Genomic DNA, 22,337 nt, shown 5'->3' on the forward strand with positions numbered 1-22,337 from the left:
CACGTACAAGGAAGGTTTATGCGTATAATGCTAGAAACAAAGTTTAAGAGTGACATGATAGTAAATCATTCCACAAATTATGTCCAATATTAGGAATTTAGCAGGTTGGACAGGAATGACTTAACAAGGTCTGAAACACGTGCATTGATTGATCACAAAGATACCGAACCAGGAAGGGAACATGCACTAATTCACAAGTAGCAGGGAAAAATATTTGGGTTAATAACATGATCAGGAGTTAACTCTAGGGAAAATATTAAGTTGCACATGAGTGACTCAACAAGAATTAGAACAGGTTCTGGGCATGACTCGGCTCATTACAAAAGTATAGACTAAGGAAAGAAGCTAAAATCAGACTAAGCAATAGAGATAAGCATTCGAGCACACAAATTAGAGCAAACAGACTTAAGAAAATATAACTAAGGCAACAAATAGGTAAGTTCGATCACTAGAAGGTATAGAGCCTCAAGAATAGCTTCAGAGCAGACAATAGCATGTTGATTCATAAAAATCTCAGAGACATAGATATGTAGAGCAGGAACTCAAACGAAAATAAAAATAAAATTGCAAGAGTCATAGGTACTTACCCGTTACAGATTAATGAACAAGTAAACAAGAGGAATAATTTCAGCAATACTTTAATCTCAATAGCAAAACGAATAGTAGAACCCAGGAATATCAGTGCGTCAAAGTTTCCAAGGTTTTTGAATGAACCCCGGCCAGTGCTCACACTGAGAAAGATTCGATAATTGAATTTTGGTGGTCTTGGCTTTCAGTCGGCCAAGAGATTGAGCCTCATAGTAGTATTAGAGGAGTAAGAATGAGAGAGTAGTAGTAATTTCAGTGATTAAGGTATGTCTAAAGGGGAAATTGGGGAAGGGTTATATAGTGGTAGAAATCGAACAAAGAAAACATGGAAAATAATTAATCAAACACAAATAAGGAAAGAAAATATCGCATACAATCGATAATGGAACCGGTAAAGAAAAAATTAAAATTTCAAGCCCTAGTTTGACAGATATCAAAGAATCCACCAAAGATCTAGGTGAATCGGCATCATATAACCTTGCCATGTTGCATATAGACAAAAACCCTTCAAGATCTTGAGGTTCTGGATATTAATGTGCTTGATTTAGGCTCGTATACTTGCCAAAGATAGGCAAGTATTATGTGATACTAAAATCGTGTAAATAACGGAGAGATCGAGCATATATGGAAGGAAAGTCATGGAGAGATTCCATAATAGAACCAGAGTTAGGGAGGATAGAGGAGGCGGCTACTAGGGTTTGAGAAGAGAAGAGAGTAGAGAGGGTTCAAGGGTGGTCGTCTCAGTAGAATGGGGCTAGGGTCTGGGAGGATATAATTAAAAAGGGTAAGGTTATCGTGGATCGTTTATCTTGAGAGATCAATGGTCTGGATTAAAGAATAGTCGGGGTAGGTCGTTTGAAGTGGGTTGCGACCGGATTTGTTAAAAGGTCGTTTGGTTGGGCCATGGGAATTGGGCTAAGGTTCTGGGTCCGAAATTAACTCAAAATTGGGCCAAAGTTTTTTAAATACACGAAAATTATAAAAACTAATTTATAAGAAATATTTAATAAATAATAAAAATATTATTTATGTAGTAAGATGCTTTAAAATAATAATTTAATGGTATAAAAATATAAAAATATTGTTTGGGCACAAATAATGTAATAAAATGCAATTGTGCATGGCATATATGCTATTATTGCAAAAATTATGTAAATAACTTTAAAATACAAATATAATTATATAAAGATAAGGTAAAATATTATGAAACATATATTTTGGTGCAAATAATAAATTTGTATGATTAAGTCATCACAAAAATAATTTAAAGGGGTAATTAATACATATTCAAATAATTTAAATGCAAGAAATCAATTTTAAAGTTTTAAACATTATGGAAAACTATAAAAAAAAATACTTGTATGACTCTTGTAAATTGGTGATGATAAAGGAATGATATTTTAAAAGCATATATAACCTTTATAAAAATATGATGGAAAAATTGGGTATCAACAATAACTTCTAAGACTATTACAGTTAGGAATCCACTTAGTTTCCCAAATATTTAGGGGAGATCTTTGGTGGATAGACCATGCTACCCCTTGTTGGCAGATTGACCATCCTTTGATAAAGCTCTTCCAAATAAAGGAAGTATTGTATTTGGTATGATTACTGTATTTGTTGATGATAATGTTTGCCCAAAGGTTCAGCGGATTATTAGTTAATCTTCATGTCAGGCCAGCCAGCAGGACTAAGTTTTTTTATCTAGCTTTCTTTATGACCAATCCACCATTCTCCTTTTTATTTGTTATCAAATCCCAACTAATAAGATGTAATTTCTTTTTAGTCTCAGTAGTACTCCATAGGAAAGTTCTTTGTATTTTATCAATTGTTTTGAGTGTTTTTTAGGGTAGGAAAGTATATTGCATGTAGTAGGCTGGTAAACTTGAAAGGGTCGATGAAATGAGTGTGGATTTCCCAGCTAAGTTCATACAGTTTGTTCCAGCTCGAAAGTTTAGTACGCATGTTATCAATGATGTGTTGGTAGTCTTTATAAGTAGGATTCCATTAACTATTGAAAAACCTAGGTATTTCCCAAAGGAATTATTACTTTTGATGCATAGGCAGTCGGAGATGTTAGTAATACATGCTTTAGTACAATTTTTGGAGAAAACAATTATTGATTTATTACAGTTGATATTTTGTCCCGATATTTCACACAAAAAATCAAGACCCTTACGAATTGTGGAGCAAGTTTTATTGTTTGCTTTCCCCATTAAAACTAGGTCATCTTCAAAAGTTAAGTGTGACAAGGGGGGACCTTTAGAACTTAATTTAATGGTAGCTCATTCCCTGATGTCAACCTGATGATTTATATACCTAATCAGCATCTCCATACATATGATAAAAAGATATGGCGACATAAGGTCACTTGCCTAATACCTCTACTAGGGTAGACGAAGTTTGTTCTGGATCTGTTTACTAGAACTGTTGTGGAACTTGTAGTAATACATGATATTATTGGCTTAGAAATCTTAGTAGGGAACTTAAAGTATAATAATGTTCGATAAATAAAGGACCATTCCAATCTATCGAAAGCTTTTTCCAAATCGATTTTGACAAACATATTACCAATCTTACCACTATTTTTTTAAATTGGTTAATAACTTCCTGAATGATAATATCATTATCACTTGCTCTTCTGTTTTTATTGAAACTTGATTGGGATGGGATAATTAGCTTGTCAAGAAATGACTTTAGTCTATTGGCTATTATTTTTGTGATTGTTTTGTAAATAGTGTTGCATGGGCCTATTGGCCAGAAATTATTCAGATTTTTCGCGTTGGGGAATTTTGGAATTAGACACAAGTACGTGGTATTTATTTTAGGAGGGATTGTGTTTTCAGTGAATACTTTTGGGCTCGAACAGATTTTTCTATAATAGGCCAATATTTTTTATTAAAAAAGGGTGCAATCCGTCTGGTCCTGGTGATTTAAAGGGTTTTGTAATGATCCGACCGGTCGTTTTGCTTTCTAGAACTCCGTTCCCCTAAATAAGACTTCACGTATATGCTTTTGCTGTTTTATGACTTGCGGGGAATGTTAGTTCGGGATTTGAAAGGGTTCGGGTTGGAATCGGAACACTTGGTTCCTCAAGGTTAGCAAAAAGGGCTAAGTTTGACTTTGGTCAACATTTTGGGTAAACGGCCTCGGAACCGGGATTTGATGGTTTCAATAGGTTCATATGGTGATTTCGGACTTGGGCGTATCTTCAGATCGGGTTTTGGATGACCCGGGAGCGTTTCGACGCTTAATATTGATAGTTTGTACCTCGAAGGTTTTAAAGTTCTTTCAATTTGGTTAGAGGTAGGATTTTGTGTTATCGAGGTCCAATCGAGATTCCGAGATCGGGAATAGTTCTGTATGGTAATTTAAGACTTGCACGCATAATTTGGTGTCAATTCGAGTAGTTTAAGTATGTTTTGGTGCGTTCGGAGTAAGTTGGAAAAACTTGAAGTTCATAAGTTGATTCAATTTGGTTTGGGATGTGATTCTTAGTTTTGATGTTGTTTTCCGCGTTCCGAGAGCGCGAATGAGTCCGTTTTATGATTCAGGACTTTTTGGTATGTTTAGACGGGGCCTCAGGGGCCCCGGATGCCGTTCGGACAATGCGTGGATTAAGTTAAGACTCAAAAGGGCTACTGGTGCACCAGTTCTGGTGTTCCTGCACCTGCAAGCTTTTGACCGCAGGTGCGAGCCCGCATGTGCCATTTTTTTCGCAGAAGAGGCTTGGAGCCTTGGCCAGTGGTCTGAAGGAGAGAAGGGGTGTGCGCAGAAGTGACCCCGCTTCTGCGATGAGAAGCCGCAGAAGCGAGAGCGCAAAAGTGGAAACACGTCCGCATATGCGGCCAGCGTTGGTCCTATGAAGTTCCGCAGAAGCGGGCTTGGCGCCGCAGAAGAGGTACCGCAAATGTGGCCCACTGACTGCAGATGCGAAAATTGCAGAAGGAAGAACCTTCATTTAAGTCGGGACTTAAGCATTTTGAGCTCATTTATTTCATTCCTTGGGCGATTTTTAGAGGTCTTAGAGACGGGTTTTCACCTAACACTTTGAGGTAAGTAATTTCTACGCAATGTGAGTTAATTACATAGACTATGGGTAGATTTAACATGTAAAATTTATGAAATCATGGGTTTAGATGAAAAACCTAGGTTTTGATAAAAATTAGATTTAACCACGAAAATAGTTATGAAATGTAGTGAAAATTATATATTTGAGTTCGTGAGATTGTGGGTAACAACTTTTTTTAAAAATTTTCGGAATCCGAGCACGTAAGCCCGGGAATAAATTTTAAGAATTTTTCAATTGGGATTGGGTAATCATTAATAGTTGGAGTATGAAATTTTGAATATTTTATTGATTAATTTATATAACATTTGACTAGTTTCGAGTTGTTTGGCACCGAGTTGAGGATTTAAAGCATATTTGTGGATCGAAAGTGAACTTAAGAACAAGGTAAGTCTCTTGCCTAACCTTGTAAGAGGAAACTCATCCCCTTAGGTGTGTTTTGTTGTTAATTACTTATGCGGGGAGCTACGTATGCACTAGGTGACGAGAGTATGTACGTAGCTATATTCCATGTGATGATCGGGTAGTCTTAGATTTACATCATATTTTTGCTGGCACCGTTATTTGATTGTCTTAAATAGAGCTGAGATTGAAGATGTTAAGATTTAAAGTCTCCAGTTTAGACTTCTTATTTTCGGAAAGAATTGAAGAACTTTATAATGACTTAAGAAATCTATGAATCACTCGCATCGCAAGCATTTTCCCTAGCGAGGTAAATTCCTTTACTCTCATGGGAGCGGGTCGTTTGCCTCGGCAGGTTAATAGATGCATATTTGGTTCGTATCCTTTGACCCTTGACAGTGCACACAGTATATGTATATGTATTTTTGAATCGGGTCGTACGACCTCGGCATAATTCGTGCATAATAATACTTGGAGCCCAATTATACTTGATATCGTTTTATTGGCTCGAGAGGTTAAATTGTTAAATGATGGAAATGGATTTGGGATTTACTATCGGTGAAAGAATTATTTATTTATTTCTTGTTATTGAGTTTTTATTATCATTTTCATAGACCATGCTTATTTAGAATCTCGGTACTTTATTGTCAGACCATAGTGAGTGTCGAAGTCGACCCCTCGTCACTACTTATTCGACGTTAGACTAGATACTTATTAGGTATATGTTGTTTATGTACTCACGCTATACTTTTACATTAACCGTGCAGGATCTGAGGCAGGTGTATCAGTTTATCATCCCGGCGCGCACTCCTAATACCCTGAGACTTTGCGGTGAGCTGCCCTCTGAGCCCGTTCTGCAGCACCCGAAGTCTTTCTTAGCATTTACTTTCTGTCTACCTTATTTCAGATAGTAGTTTAGTATTTTTTGTATATTCTATTAGTAGCTCATACACCCGTGACACCAGGTCTTGGAGATTATGTTAGTAGACACTTGACAATTTTGATTATTTACTTCGCCTCACTTGCTCTTAAAATTGTTCGTTCCTCATTTTATTAAATTTTGCGCTTCTTATTTATTCAATAGTTAAAAATCAACTATTTCTAAATTGCTAAAATAAACAGTCACATGGTTAACACACTGTTGGCTTGCCTAGCGGTAACGTTGGGCGCCATCACGGTATATAGGAGAAATTGGGTCGTGACACATTTAAAGGAGAAAATGGTTGAATTAATTTCACTATCTAGTAGAGGCCTATCTAGAGCTGATAAGTCTACGTTATCAAAACTAGTGATGCTTGATTGAATGTTAGACCAATTTGTTAAAATATGATTAGTAGTGAACATAGTGTTGAAGTGGTCGTGTGTATAAGATAAGGAGTCTTTTTGGTTGTCAATCCAATTTCCTTGTGCTTTATTGAAGAAGCTAATATGGTTTTGTCTTTTCCTATTGGATGCTGAGATGTGGAAAAACCTAGTGTTTGTATCCCCATCATTAAGCCAATTAATGCAAGATCTGAGTTTTAAATAATCTTCTTCCAATTTTAAAATATTGTTGTATTCTTTTATTAGGGATTATTCTAGGTCTTGTAAGAATTGATTATGTCCATGATTAATTGAATTTTGGATACCATTTAAACGTGGCAGAATTTATTTTTTTTAAATGTTACCAAAAGTTAATTTCCCCTGTAGTTGAATATTTTTGGTAAAGTATTTGTAGCATCTAGGAGTTCTATTTTTCCAGTTTGAGGCTACCACATTTGGAAAATCTGGGTGAGTACACCAAATATTTTTTAACCTAAAGGGCTATTTGGAATTATTGTAGGAATTATTTAGTTCGACTAATATAGGGTTATGATCCGAGTAGGTCTTGGGAAGGTGGGTGACTGTGGCATTTGAGAATATTTTTAACCATTGCTCATTTGCAAGAATTCTATCAAATCTCTCCATGATAAGTCCTTTGTTTCTTCTCCTATGGTTTGACCACGTAAATTTGTAACCTTTAAAGCCTAGAATAATTAGATTACACTTATTAATGTAGTTCCAAACTTTAGATGACCTAGCTGTTTTCATAGGTCTTCCTCCCAACTTTTCACATTGTTTATGATATCATTAAAATTTTCACCTATCATCCAAGGTCCCTTATAACTTTTATAGATGGAAACAAGGTTTTCCCACATTGTATCCCTATAATTAATCTTAGTGCTAGCATATATAGAACTAAATAGCCATTAGGTTTTATAAGGTCGTACATGAAGCATTGCATGGATTTCTTGACCCCTCCTAGTAAAATGTTAGACTGTGATGAGGTTATGGTTGTAGAGGATAGCCATACCACATGTTAGCACCTCTATTAATTCTGAGAAGTTAAAGTCATTGAGCAATTTTGCATGGGCTGTCATCCTAGTTTCTAGTAAAGTTATCATGCATGGTCTATGGGTGTCAATGAGTTCCCTGAAGTTTCTACGGAAATCATCGTTGTTTGCCCCTCTAACATTCCTGAAAATAATACTAGTGGCCCTGTTCATTTTTATTGGTTGATGTTGGTTGGTGTTCACCTCTTATTCCACAGAGTCGTGGTTCTTCCTCCTTGATGGCACTAGTATCACTGCTTGTTTTTCCGCAGTTGGATCTAGTGATGGTCGTATGTGCATTGAGCATTTGTACATTGTGCTGGGGCAGCTGAAAATATACTTCTTGCTCCACAGATCTGGGAAGACTACTATTTTTACTTCGTTTAGGCTTGAAAACTCCACACTCGGCTCCATACCTTATTGTGGGAGTTCTTCTTCTTCCCCTACTGGATTCTGATTTGATTATTGTACAATGTGTTGGGGATTGGGGTGCATGTTGATTGGATTGTTGTTTATACGTTGTGCTTGTTCCTGATTTGTATGCAGGTTCCAGGGCATGAATATTGGATTTAGATTCGTGTTCTCCTCTGGTGGAAAGAAGAGGAGGTTTATCGGTAGGTTTAGTGGAATGTATGGGTTGGTAATTTGTGGAAGGTTCCACTGATTTTGCATTATTTGTATCAGTGTGTGGTTCATGTTGGAAGCTAAGGGATTGAGTATGTTGTTGATCCACACTTGGTATATGTAATTTTTCATAGCTAAGTGCATTCCCTCCGAGATTAGTTGGGCTAGATAACGTGTGTTTTAGATTATTATCACCATCTCTTGCCCATTGATTTGGATGTTGAAGGTGATGGCATGTCCCAAAAGACCTGCTTCTAGCCAAGAAGTTGGTTGGTAATTTTATGGTGGAGGAGGAGATGTGAAGAAGAGGGGTTGATTTGGTAGGTGAGGTGGGAGTGATGGTAGGTTGTCCATGATTTGGTTCCTCTGTTGATGGAGGACATGTACTAATCTGAATATCCTTCTTGCAGTGAACGGTAGCCTCGGCAGTTTTGTTAATGAATGCGCTTATATTTTGATTTTGGTTAGGAGGTAATGATGGGAATGTAGGGTTACTGCTTTTCGTAGTAGGATCTATTTGCATGGACCTTGAGTGGAGTAACGTATGGGATTTAACAAGATCATTGGTAGATTTGTCTTTTGCCACATGTTCTATTATTTCTTCTATATATGGCAGCCGGCTTTTGCATGCAAAGCCAAGTATTTTTTGGACTCATTATGATTAGTAGTGTAACTAGTATTTTTGGATAGTGTATTGGATAATTGTGTATGCAAATTTATTTTACTAATATTAATATTTTTTGGTTTAATAAATTGTTTTCCAATGATTGGGTTTCAATTTCCAAGGTTTCACCAGTTGCTTCCACGTGTAAGGACATTTCATTAGGAATGTTCATTACCGTTTGCATGCATTGACGGTATTATAATCCATCTAGTATTGGAATAGTAGTTTTATTACAAACTGTGGGTAAATCCATTAGGTGAGCAAATTTGTTGGTAGTGTCTAGGGTCTGTTTGGAAGAATTAATTGGCTTGGAAGGAGCATGCTTGATTATCTTGTCAGGGTCAGAAATATTAATAGTCTCCTTTTCAATGTACCTAAGTTTTTGGGTGTTCAGATACTTACCTGTGTCAGCAGCAAATATTTTTGCATTTATACCAGCTGTTACTGAATTAGTTGATGATGTTAAACGTGTACTAGGTACCTTTTTTTGGTTAAGAATAATGTCTTCCATTCCACTACACCTATGTCCCGTGCTCTGGAGGTTTGATCTTCTTTCTGCGAGTTGAACCTGGTAGCTTGCATTTTTAGTATTGACAATTGATGAGATTATGACCTAATCTTCCACAGTTTTTGCACAAAAATGTTTCTCCTTCATATAGTATTTGTTGTTTATAGGTCCCAATAAAAATGAATGGTTTAACAGGTAAATCCATTGGACCCACCCCCGACACATAACCTTGCCTATCGATCTCTTAGTGTTGATGACGTGCAGGCATCAATCCGCAGTAATTTGCCTATTTTATTCCCATTTTTTTGTAGTATGACACCATCATAAAACTTTGTTGGGAGTTGATGCAATCGAATTCATGCCGCTGAGAATAATTGTTTGGCTTCACTTGCCACAAATTGAGGCTCCCATTTTTTGAATGATAGAAAGAATCCATTAATGAACCATGGACCGTTATTTAAGGCTCTAATCATATTTTCTTCCTTGTTAAATTTTACTATAAAATAGTCTGCTCCAAGATCCATGAGTGTAAAATTTTCAGTAGGCTTCTATAGCTCTTGTATTTTTCCTTTTATGCAGTTATGGAAGATGTGTTTGCCCATAAATTTAATGATGAGTGAATATTTTCAAGGCTGGTAAATACGTTGGAGATCATCCATTGATAGGTTGATTTGTAATTTCTCACTGATTGCTTCCATCTCTTGCGTATGTGGGCGAGCATGTATTAAGTCATCCATTGGGGGGGGGGGGGCGATTGGCATGGGTTGTGTGTGGGATTCCTCAGGCTGCATGGATATGTGAATTTCTTCTGAATTCACTAGCAGCATATCCTTGAAGGAGGGTGTAGGTTTTTGGGGAGGTGGGAAAAATGTAGTAGGCTGTGAATGAGTCCCTGCAATATCGTTATTATTAATGTCTTTGTTATCATGGTTAATGTCTGGTGGTTTAGGAGGAATCTAAAAAATTTAATTGGTGGAGTGTGAAAGGTTAGTCATAATTCTTGGAAACGGGAGTTTGTAGAAGATGAAGAGCTTAGAGAGAAGTTAGACCTTCTCCCAAAGATATTAGACTTTGTTATTATTGCCTGTACTTAACAGTAGCTCTGCATGTGCTGCACTTCGAAGTTCGATCTGTACTTTGCTTTCTGTTAAAATAAAAAAAGTAAAACTCTAAAACTACTAAGGTTTCAGACCAAATTCATGTACAAATTAAAATGTGACAATATAGACATAGTGCTTATGTGAACTTTGGCACACATGATTCTCAACCATTATGCTAATATCAGTTAGAACTTGTAAGTTTGAAATTGTCAAATCAAAGAAAAGACCAATTTATTTGTTAGGATCGAGAACCCTGTTAGTCCGAAATTTAGCCAAACAATGTTATAATGATAATAACAAAGACAATGCAAGTTGATAATGACGGTAATTAAAGCATATAAATAAGGCACCAATTTAACGTGGTTCGGTCAGTGTGACCTACGTCCACAAGGGGAGAAGATCAATTTCAATATATTAGTAAGAGTACAAAAGAGAGTACAAAATTAGAGTAAATACTCTAATCAACCAAAATATACTAAGATAATATCCTCACAAGATCACTCCCGAGAAGGGTTCACACAAGTGTTTCCCGACACTCAAATCTCTTACAAAATACTCTCAAATACTAAAGGAGGAGGAAAAGAAACAAGAAATGAACAACTCATATATTGTTGGTGCTTTTGGGAATGAGCTGAGAGTGCTCGTTTTATAGGAAATTTGGAAAGACATGCTTGGCCAATAATTGGCCACATTCTCTCAAAATACAAGGCCATTTATTGGCCAACAAGGTCCAATATGAAAGGGCAAATTGTTCGCCATGTCTGACAAATTTTCACCTTAGCCAAACTTTAGTTGATATAGTAAACTTGCTCCGCCTTCTCCGCAAAAGCCCCAATGGGCAAAATCATTCTTTATAAATGCCAATCAAGTTCAGGCAAAGCTTGAATGTGGACACTGGAAAAGGTTTCGTGAACATGTCAGCAGGATTGTCTTTAGTGCTGATCTTATGAACAGAGACTTTTCCTTCAACAATGGTTTCTTGGATAAAATAATACTTTATATCAATGTGCTTCGTTCTCTCATGATACATCTGATCTTTAGTCAAGTGAATGGCATTTTGACTATCACAGAAAATGATAATACCACTTTGGTGTGAACTGAGTCCGCAAATAGACCCTTTAACCATAAGGCTTCTTTGATTGCCTCGGTCATTGCCATATATTCTGTTTCGGTAGTAGATAAAGCTACTACATGTTGTAACGTAGCTTTCTAACTGATAGCGCAACCACCAATGCAAAATACATAGCCGGTCAGTGATCTTCTTTTATCAAGGTCAACTGCATAATCTGAGTCAACAAAACCAACCATAGTGTTAGTGTTTCTCCCAAACTCCAAACATGTGTTTGAATTACCTCGCAAGTATCTGAGAATTTATTTCACAGCCTGCCAATGTGCTTTATCAGGGCAAGCCATATACCGGCTTACCAAGCTCACTGCTTGTGAAATATCTAGATGTGTACAAATAATTGCATACATAATACTGCCGATTGCACTGAAATAAGGTACATGTGCCATATACCTCTCTTCTTCCTATAATTGCGGGGACTGAGTAGCTAAAATCTTAAAATGAGCAGCAAGAGGGGTACTCACTAGTTTAGTATCTTTCATGCCAAACCTCTCCAAGACTTTCTCCAAGTACTTTTTCTGGGTCAGGAATAGCATGTTGGCTCCTCGATCTCTTTTGATCTCCATGTCAAGGATTTTCTTAGCTGCTCCTAAATCTTTCATCTCAAATTCACTTTATAGCTGACTTTTCAAATTGTGAATTTCTGTCAAATCCTTAGCAAAAATGAGCATGTCATCAACATATAATAATAGGTACACAAATGAACCATCATTTAACTTCTGGAAGTAAACACAACTATCATACATGCTCTTCGAATAACCATGACCCAACATAAACGAATCAAACCTTTTGTACCATTGTCTTGGAGACTGTTTTAATCCATACAAGGATTTCTTCAACAAGCAAACGTGATCTTCTTTACCTTCAATTTCAAATCCTTTGGGTTGATGCATGTATATTTGTTCCTCAAGTTCGCCATGTAAGAAAGTTATCTTAACATCAAGTTTTTCTAATTCCAAATCATACATGGCAACTAAGGAAAGAAAAACACGAATAGAGATATGTTTAACAACAGGTGAGAAAATATCATTAAAATCAACTCCTTGTACCTGACATAACCCTTTTTAACTAATCGTGCTTTATACCTCACATCTTCGACCCTTGAAATGCCATTTTTTCCTCAAAGACCCATTTACAACCAACAAATTCTTTATTCAGATGGAGGCTTCACAAGAGACCAAGTACCATTCTTGTGGAGAGACTCAATTTCTTCATTCATTGCAATCAGCCACTTGGCTGACTCAGCACCAGAAACTGCTTCTGAATATTTTGATGGTTCTCCAATTTCTTCAGTTTCCCGTGCAGCTAAAAAAGTAAATGCAACATAATCTCCAAACCTTAATGGTTGTTTACTTTCTCTATGTTTGGCTATAGAATACTCCTCTTCTTCCAGTTCAACTTCAGGAGTCTCAACTTCAGGAATTTCAGCTTCTGGCTCAACTTCAAGAGTTTCAACTGTATTTTGCTCCAAAGTTGATGAGCTTGGCTCACAAGGAATGCCAATTTCAACCTCCACCTGCTTATGTGTACTCTTTTCTTCATCTGTATTACAAGAACTAGAAGACTCTTTTCTAGAATGTAACGTAGAGGATTCATCAAAGGTTATATCTCTGCTGATTATAAATTTTAGTACCATGGGATTAGGATACTATAGTCGGTATCCCTTTACCCCAGATGCATATCCAAGAAAAATGCACTTTTTAGCCCTTGGTTCTAATATTTCATCATTTACATGCATGTATGCAGGGCAACCAAATATCTTTAAATCAGAATAATTAGCAGGAGTATCTGACCACATTTCCTCTGGAGTCTTAAAGTTTAAGGGTGTAGAAGGAGCACGGTTGACAATATAACAAACTGTAGAGATAGCTTCTATCCAAAAGGCATTTGTCAACCCAGCATTTGAAATCATGCAACGAGCCTTTTCCAAAAGAGTTCTATTTGTCCCTTCTGCCACACCATTTTGGTGAGGTGTCATTCTCACAGTACAGTGTCGAGCAAGCCCTTCATTCTTGCAAAATTAATTGAATTCATCATTACAAAATTTCAAGCCATTATCTGTTCTAAGCCGCTTAACCTGTTTTCCTGTTTGCTTCTCAATTAAAACTTTCTGTTGTTTGAAAGTTAAGAAAACATCATTTTTATTTTTCAGGAAATAAACCCAAACTTTCCTTGAATAATCATCAATAAAAGTTAACATATACCTGGCACCACCTTTTGACGGGGTACGTGAAGGACCCCAAAGATCTGAATGAATGTAATCCAAAGTGCCTTTTGTTCTATGAATTGCTAGAGATTTGAAGCTAACACTTTTCTACTTCCCGAACACACAATGTTCAAAAAACTCCATATTTCCGATATTTTGACCACACAAGAGACCTCTTTTGCTGAGGATGGAAAGAGCTTTTTCACTCATATGCCCCAATCGTATATGCCACAATATGGTAAAGTCAGAATCTGATTTATCTGATATTGAAACTGCAGCAACACCTGTAACAGTAGATCCCAATAGAGTGTACAACGTATCAGATCTGCGTGCTTTTATAACCATAAGAGCACCATGAGAAATTTTCAGAACTCCACATTCACTTGTGTACTTGTACCCAGGAGATTTTAGAGTGCCCAAAAAGATGAGATTTTTATTTAAGTCGGGAATATGTCTAACATCGGTGAGAGTTCTCACCGCACCATCGTACATTCTGATTCGGACTGTACCTTTACCAATAACGTTGCAGGCATCATTGTTACCCATCAAGACAACTCCACCTTCAACAGATTCATATATGGTAAATAAATCCCGATTGAGACACATATGATAAGAACAACCCAAATCTAAAATCCACTCACTGTTAGATTTGAAACTATTTGTAACAACCCGATCGGTCGTTTTGAGCTATAGTGTGCCATTCAGTGGTTTGAGATCCTGAGCAGCTTCACTTCAGGTATTATGACTTGTACGTGTGGACAAAATTTAATTTTGGGAAGTTCGGACTTGATTTGGAAAGAAATTTCTAATTTCGGAAGCTTTAAGTGGGAGGAATTGACTAAAGGATGATTTTTTAGTAAACTACCTCGGAATCAGGATTTGAAGATTCCAACAGGTTCGTATGATAATTTTGGACTTGGACGTATGTCCGAATCAGGTTTTGGATGGCCCGGGAATGTTTCGGAGCCTAATGTGGAAGTTGGCATTTTGGAAGGATTTCATAAATTTGGGTTGGAGTGCATTTCAATGCTATCAATGTCTGTTTGGGACTTCTGAGTCTGGGAATAGCTCTGCATGGTTAACGGTGGATTCCGGATGGCTAAGTGGAAGAGCCTCACCGCCTATGATTGGATTGCGTAGTTGTCAACTTGTGCGATTTCTGGTTATCGGTGTATTGATGGGTTATTACGAAAAAGGAAAGAAGACATCAATGGTAACTTGAGCAAAGGATTTGAGGAATGTGTGCTATCTTTGGCCTTATCGGTTCATGTTCAGGTATTGGGTAGACTCAGAGTCTATGTTTTGTGTGGATGCGATGTATAAGGAAATGAATTCAACCGGTTGCTTCTTGAGAAAGTGTTCATGTGCTAGCAGGGCCTTGGAGTTTAATCATAATTGGGAACAAGCCTAAGTGAGTGACTCTCAACAATGGTCCTAGTAGGTTCCAAAAAAAAATTATTTAAAAGTGTGGTGCCTAAGGATTTTGATCCAGTAGTATGGTTAAGTATTTGAGCTTTTGCAGTGGATTATGAAAGGTGGCTTGGAGTGTTCTACATTATCATCTATCTACGGTGTGGCATTTGAGTAATGGGAGAAAATAACTTCGTATTCATAGAGGGGTTTTCAGAATGGGTGTGCCAGTTGAAGATGCAAATATGCGCATAAGGAGGGTATGAGATGGTTCGTGGGTTTTGGAGACAGCGTAGTCTCGTGAAATAAGGTCACTCAGGATGAGTACGGATTTGGGTTCATGATGTTTTGAATGGAGCTATCATTATTTCTAGGGCAAGTCCCAAGTAAATTAGAAGAAGTGGCTCGGTTGGTAATGGTTGAATCAACACGATTATGGCAATGGCCAGTTTCTCCAATGTGAAGTTATATATGTAGTTTGTAGTTGTACACTTGGGCTTGAGTGCCGCCACAACTTGGTTGATTTGGGAGGTATTCGATTCGTATGTCTTTGTTATGTAAAGGGATTTTCGAAAGAGTTATGGCAGTTTAGATTACGACATGAGGTTGTATTTTCTGCGGTTTAGGAATTAGGTTGCATGTTACATTGGTTATTCCGAAATAAGCTAAGTAAAAGGTTTCTATATGATGAAGTGTTTATCCTATTAGTGGATCAGGGGTTATTATGGAATTCTGGTACTCTCACGTATTGGCATGTTAGGTGCAGTGAGCGGCATGGGAAATTGGAAGCTGAGGATCAAGGTTGCGGTTCGGTGTTGACAAGAATGTCACGAGCTCGGATGATCAGGGAAGAATTCGAATGTTTAGAGTAAGCTGGTATTTTCTTTAGCGTCACCTGAGATCGGTGTCCTGTGTAAGACTCTTTGTGTACTGATTTGCGGCTTCTTAATTTACTTTACAGCATTAGTGTGACCGGTGGTATGGATGTGCAGACTTGTTACCTGATGCGGAGGGTCGTGGGAGTGTATCCCACAGAAAGATTGTATAAGTGTGACATGTAATCACTTGATTGATTAAAGATTTAAAACCAAGTATGGAGATTGTGGTACTATCGCTAATGTGAGAATTTATGCCTGAAGGGCGCTCGGTTTATTTGGTTATGGAATGTGGAAGTTTGTTCCGGATTAGACGGTTGTTCTTATGTATCGTGAATAGATCATTGTGGGTCCTTGAAGGGCTATATATCCAAGCATGGTATGATCAAAATCGGTTTGAGGTCCGTGGATGGATCTAAATATGAATGTGGGCTCTATATCAGGCCGGATGTGCTCTTCTCAGCATAGCGTTGTTTTCGGAAGGGTCTTCGGGCCTTGGATATTATTCTTGTCGTCATCCATTCTGTGTAATCTATTATACCAAGTGGGTTGTGAGGTGGTTTAATTATTCGCACTCGTATTGAGATCCCGTATGGTTTGTGGTATTATGTGAGCAGGATGGCTCTCGAGATGCAGGTCATATATCGCACCTTAGTAGTGCTTGAGTTTTGTAGCGCGTGACGCTACCCGTCTCCGTAGGATTTGTATTATGCACTTGGCATGCTTATGGTTGATATTCGGGCATTTCGTGTGTATGAGCGTTATGGCTCGATGTGTGTTTTCTTTAGATTATTATATGTGGATCGGGTGGCACGCCGCCATGGGTATATGGTTGGATCGGGCGACACGCCTCCACGGATATGTTGATTGGATCGAGTGGCACGCCGCCACGGGTATCATGGTTGGATTGGGTTGCACGCCGCAATAGTATCATGTGTGGATCGGGTTATACGCCTTAACAGTGTGTTATTGAGTACAGTTTCCCATATCTATTATTGCGTGTTTTGCTTCTCATTTCCTGAGAAAAGTTCATAACATCCTTTCGGTTGTTTAATTAGTTACGTGTGTTGAGTAGTTCTTTCCCGAGTTTATTTTTCCTTATGTATCGCCTTCGAGACTTTAGCTTGTTGGCACATTGTGGCATCATACGAGATTTTTTTGCAGTGTCTGAGGTGGCTTATTGTCTGAGTAGCTTGTACTGGGTGAGACGAGAGATCAGTGCGATCAGATTTATATGAAGCATATTGAAGAGTAAATATTGTTATTCTGTCCAGAATGAGGTAATGGTTCTTGTTGGGAGGAGAGACTCCATAAATTATGATTCGGCAGGTGGTTATAAGTTCTACACATCTTCTCTGTCGTGGCAATATTGCAAGAGTTGGGACATGACTTATATGGGTCATGAGTCGTGTTGCGAGCATCGGATTCGTGGGATTTTGGTTGTTGTTATCAGGGGATGTTATTATGGTCATGTGAATTATGCGGTACATGGTGTGGATTCCGCGAAGGTATGCAAACATGTATTGGTGCATCGTGTAGTGATTAATACGGTGTTAGTATGTTGGAAATAGACCTGGTAGAGGATTTCAGATGCTGGAATTTGGCTCTAAGGCTTATTTGACTAGATAAAAGGGAGGATTTTCAAGTTTGCTCGAGCAAATGTTCTCAACATGGTTATGGTAGCATGGGTAGGTGCATGAGGTGTTAAACAGCGATTTCAGACAACTCTATAGCAGTTCTTAGCACGTTCGCGGACGAACGTATGTTTAAGTGGGAGAGAATGTAATGACCCGACCGGCTGTTTTGAGCTCTAGCATGTCATTCAGCGGTTTGAGACCCTTAGCAGCTTCACTTCAGGTATTATGACTTGTACGCGTGGTCGGAATTTAATTTCGGGAAGTTCGAAGTTGATTTGGAAAGAAAATTCTAATTTTGAAAACTTTAAGTTCGAGGAATTGACTAAAGGGTGATTTTTGAGTAAACGACCTCGGAATCAGGATTTGAAGGTTCCAACAGGTTTGTATGATTATTTTGGACTTGGACGTATGTTCAGATCAGGTTTTGGATGACCCAGGAACGTTTTGGCACCTATTGTGGAAGTTGGCATTTTGGAAAGATTTCATAAATTTAGGTTGGAGTGCATTTAAATGCTATCGATGTCCGTTGGGAATTTCTGAGTCTGGGAATAGCTATGTATGGTGATTCTGGTATTGGAAGCGTGTCCAGATGTGGATTTGGAGGTCCGTAGGTCATTTAGGGGTCATTTGGCGAAAGTTGGAACTTTGAAGGATTTTGAGAAGTTTGACCGGAAGTGGACTTTTTGATATCGGGGTCGAATTTCGATTCTGAAAGTTGGAGTAGGTCCGTAATATCAATTAAGACTTGTGCGCAAAATTTGAGGTCAATCGGACGTGATTTGATAGGTTTCGGCATCGATTGTAGAAGTTGAAGTTTCAAAGTTCACTAACTTTAAATTGGAGGGTGATTCGTACTTTTAGCATTGTTTGATGTGATTTAAAGGCTCGACTAAGTTCATGATGTATTTTGGGACGTGTTGGTATATTTGGTTGATGTCCCGAGGACCTCGGGTGGATTCCGGATGATAAACGGATCGAGTTTGGACTTGGATGAAATGCTGAGGCAGCTGATACATGGCGCAATCGCACCTGCGTGAAAAGGGCCGTAGGTGCGAGCCACGAGTCGCAGGTGCGAAGGATAGGAGGCTGGTCAGCAACTGCAAAGGCGCAGGTGCGAAGTGGGCAACGCAGGAGTGGGCGATGGGCGATGGGCGCAGATGCAGCGCATGGACCGCAGAAGCGGACGCGCAGATGCGCTACATGGAGCGCAGATGCGGGAGTGTTGGGCTGAGCTTGAACCGCACCTGCGATGAAATTTTCCGCAGGTGAGCCACAGAAGCGGCTATTGCACCGCAGGTGCGAGGATCGTTGGGCAGTGAGGTTTTATAAAATGGGTTTTGGCTCATTTTCACTTTATTTCGTCCATGGGAGCCGATTTTGGAGCACTTTTGGAGTGCCATCTTCATCAACTATAATGAGGTAAGTGATTTCTTCACATTGTGAGTTAAATACATGGGTTTTACATTGATTCAAGCATGAAAATTTGTAGAAATTTGGGATTTTGAAGAAAAATCTAGAAATTGGTATTCTTGGAATTTGATCACGAATTTGGGCATGAAATTGAGAATAAATTATATATTGGAATTCGTAATGCTATGGGTAGTGTTTATCTTCGAATATTTTCGGAATTCGGGCTCGTGGGCCCGAGGGTTGCTTTATCGATTTTTTGAGCAGAGTTGAAAATTGTTATAAATTAATTAATTATGAGTATTAGAGTATAGTTTGATTGGGTTGCTTCTTATTTGACTAGTTTTGGATCGTCGGTCATCGGTTTGAGGTGTTAGAGCGGCGTTGGAGCCGATTATGGAACTTCGGAGCGATGTAAGTCTCCTGTCTAACTCTCTGAGGGGGAAACTATCCCTTCTAGGTGTTGTAATTAATTTTTGCTACTTGTTGCGGGGGCTACGTACGCACGAGGTTACGAGAGTCCATACGTAGCTATATTCATGTTATTATCCGGGTAGACTCAGGTTCATGCCATGCTATAACTGTACTATTTGAGTTGTCTCTTGCCCATTAGTTTCTTATTACATGTTAAAATTTGAGACTAGACTTGTGTAGAGCGGTAGACTCGTTATTGTAGAGATCAGATGAACTTTATGACTTGCCACGTAATAATTGTACTCATTTTACGAATTTCCCCTGCATTACGCGTTCTCATCAAAAAACTTTCCCCAAAGCTTTTCTAAAACTCACTTGTCCCTTCGTGAGTTGGGTCAAGGACCCGTCAAAGCTTTCTTATTCTAATGGGAGCTGGTCATTCTCCTCGGCATGATAGATACATCTATGGTTCGTGATGTTTGACCCTCGGTAGTGCGCACACTTTATGGGATCGGGTCGTTCGCCTCGACAGGATTATGTACCACACTCTCATGGGAGCGGGCCGATCGCATCGGCAATATATATAATAGATGTATCTATGGTTATATACCATATTATGATGGGATCGGGTTGTATGCATCGGCATTTCTATAAAAATTCTTCTAGGGAATCGTGCGTATTAATTGTACAAAGGGCCAGTGTATCTGGGTGTTTTCCTGATTTGAATTATGGCGACCCATCTGTTTATTCTGCCCCATATCTATTTTACTTCTTACTGTATTGGCCTTATTGGACCACTAGTAAGCGTCGATGTCGACCCCTCGTCACTAGTTCTATGGGTTTAAGCTAGATACTTACTGGGTACATGTTGCTTATGTACTCATGCTACACTTGTTATATATTTTGTGCAGGTACATATGTGACTAGTGGCATTGAGAAAGCAGAGGCGTATATGCATACGGGGACTTGCGTGAGCTGCATTCCACATTACGACCCGCAGCCGGCAGAGTCTCCTTCAGAGTATTTATATTTCTCCTGTCCAAATTTGTATTTCGGACAGATATTGTATTTTATTTTATATTCCTAGTTGATACTCATGCACTTGTGACACCGGATTTTGGGATGATTATGGGTTATCTGTATTGAATTTGTTAAAAGTATTATTATTTACTCTGTAAATCCCCATTCTTTACTATTTAAATTGAAGGAAAAATATGATTTCAAAAATAATAGAATGAGAACCCAATTAAGTAATTATTGTTGGCTTGCCTGACAGTGGTATCCGACGCCATCACGATCGTTATGAATTTTGGGTCGTGACACTATTATTAGTTGCCAAGAAAATAATTCTCTGGGTCTCATCAGCAACTACACTTGCTTCGACAGTGTTAGTATTTTTGTGCTCATTTTTCTTTTATATATGTTTTTCTGTGTTTTTCAACTTAAAGCATTCAGAAATAATGTGGCCTTTCTTATGACATTATTTGCACATGACATTTCTGTATCTGAATTTTGACCCTGATTTAGGTCTCTCACTACTTGAATCTTTCTTATTGGATCTATTTCTTATAAACAAGTCTTCCCCTTGCTTCCCACCAATTTTTTCCTAAGTAATATCTCTATCTATTTATTTTTTTTATTTTAAAATAGATTTGATATCTTTATAAGATATATTATCTTTTCCATAAAGCATAGTATGTCTTATATGCTTAAATGACTGGGGTAAGAAAATAAGTAATAATACGGTTTGATCCTCATCTTTGATTTCAGCATCTATGTTACTTAAATCCATAAGAAGGGAATCAAAAGTATCAAGATGTGTAAGTATAGAGGTACCTTTAGCCATACGAAAAGTGTAGAGTTTTTGCTTTAGGTAAAGCCTATTTTCTACTGTCCTTTTCATACATAGGGCTTTCAATTTTTCCCATATGCCTTTGGCTGAGCTTTCTGCAGCAACTTCACGCAAAACCTCATTTGAGAGATTTAAAATAATACATGCTTTTGCCTTTTTGTCTATGAAGGCAAACTCCTAGTCCGTCATTTTATCCGTCTTCTTCTCCTTTCCTTGCAGTGCCAAATCTAAACCATCCTGAATTAGGATAACTTCTATCTTTAATTACCATATTCTTAAGTTTGCACTTCGATCAAATTTCTCAACATAGGTCTTTGTTAGAGTCATTTTGGCTATTGAAACTAATCCGGTTAGATCCGGCTCTGATACCAATTTGTTAGGTTCGGGAATCCAGTTAGTGTGAAATTTAGCCAAACAATGTTATAATAACAATAACAAAGACAATGCAAGTTGATAATAATGGTAATTAAAGCATATAAGAAGGCACCAATTTAACGTGGTTCAGTCAGTGTGACCTACGTCCACGAGCGGAGAAGAGCAATTTCACTATATTAGTAAGAATACAAAAGAGAGTACAAAATTAGAGTAAATACTCTAATCAACCCAAAATATCCCAAGAGAATATCCTCACAAGATCACTCTCGAGAAGGATTCACACAAGTGTTTCCCGACACTCAACTTTCTTATAAAATACTCTAAAATACTAAAGGAGGAGAAGAAGAAACAAGAAATGAACAACTCATATATTGTTGGTGCTTTTGGGAATGAGCTAAGAGTGCTCATTTGATAAGAAATTTGGAAAGACATGCTTGACCAATAATTGGTCATATTCTCTCAAAATACAAGGCCATTTATTGCCAACAAATTCCAATATGAAAGGGCAAATTGTTGGCCACGTCTGACATTATTCAATCTAACAGTTTCTAACATAAAATATTTTTTCCACATGAACAAAAGGGATGGCCAAATTTCAGAACAAAGCAAATAAGGGTGTTTTTCCTTTCTCAGAATATGTGCTTCTCATCCTCATTCTTATTTCTATTCTTAGTTACTTATTATTTTAGTAGTATTTTTCATTGTAATTCAGTAGTTGAGTGTTGCAGT

This window comes from Nicotiana tomentosiformis, chromosome 4 (assembly GCF_000390325.3).
Source record: "Nicotiana tomentosiformis chromosome 4, ASM39032v3, whole genome shotgun sequence".
In the NCBI taxonomy this organism is placed as follows: Eukaryota; Viridiplantae; Streptophyta; class Magnoliopsida; order Solanales; family Solanaceae; genus Nicotiana; species Nicotiana tomentosiformis.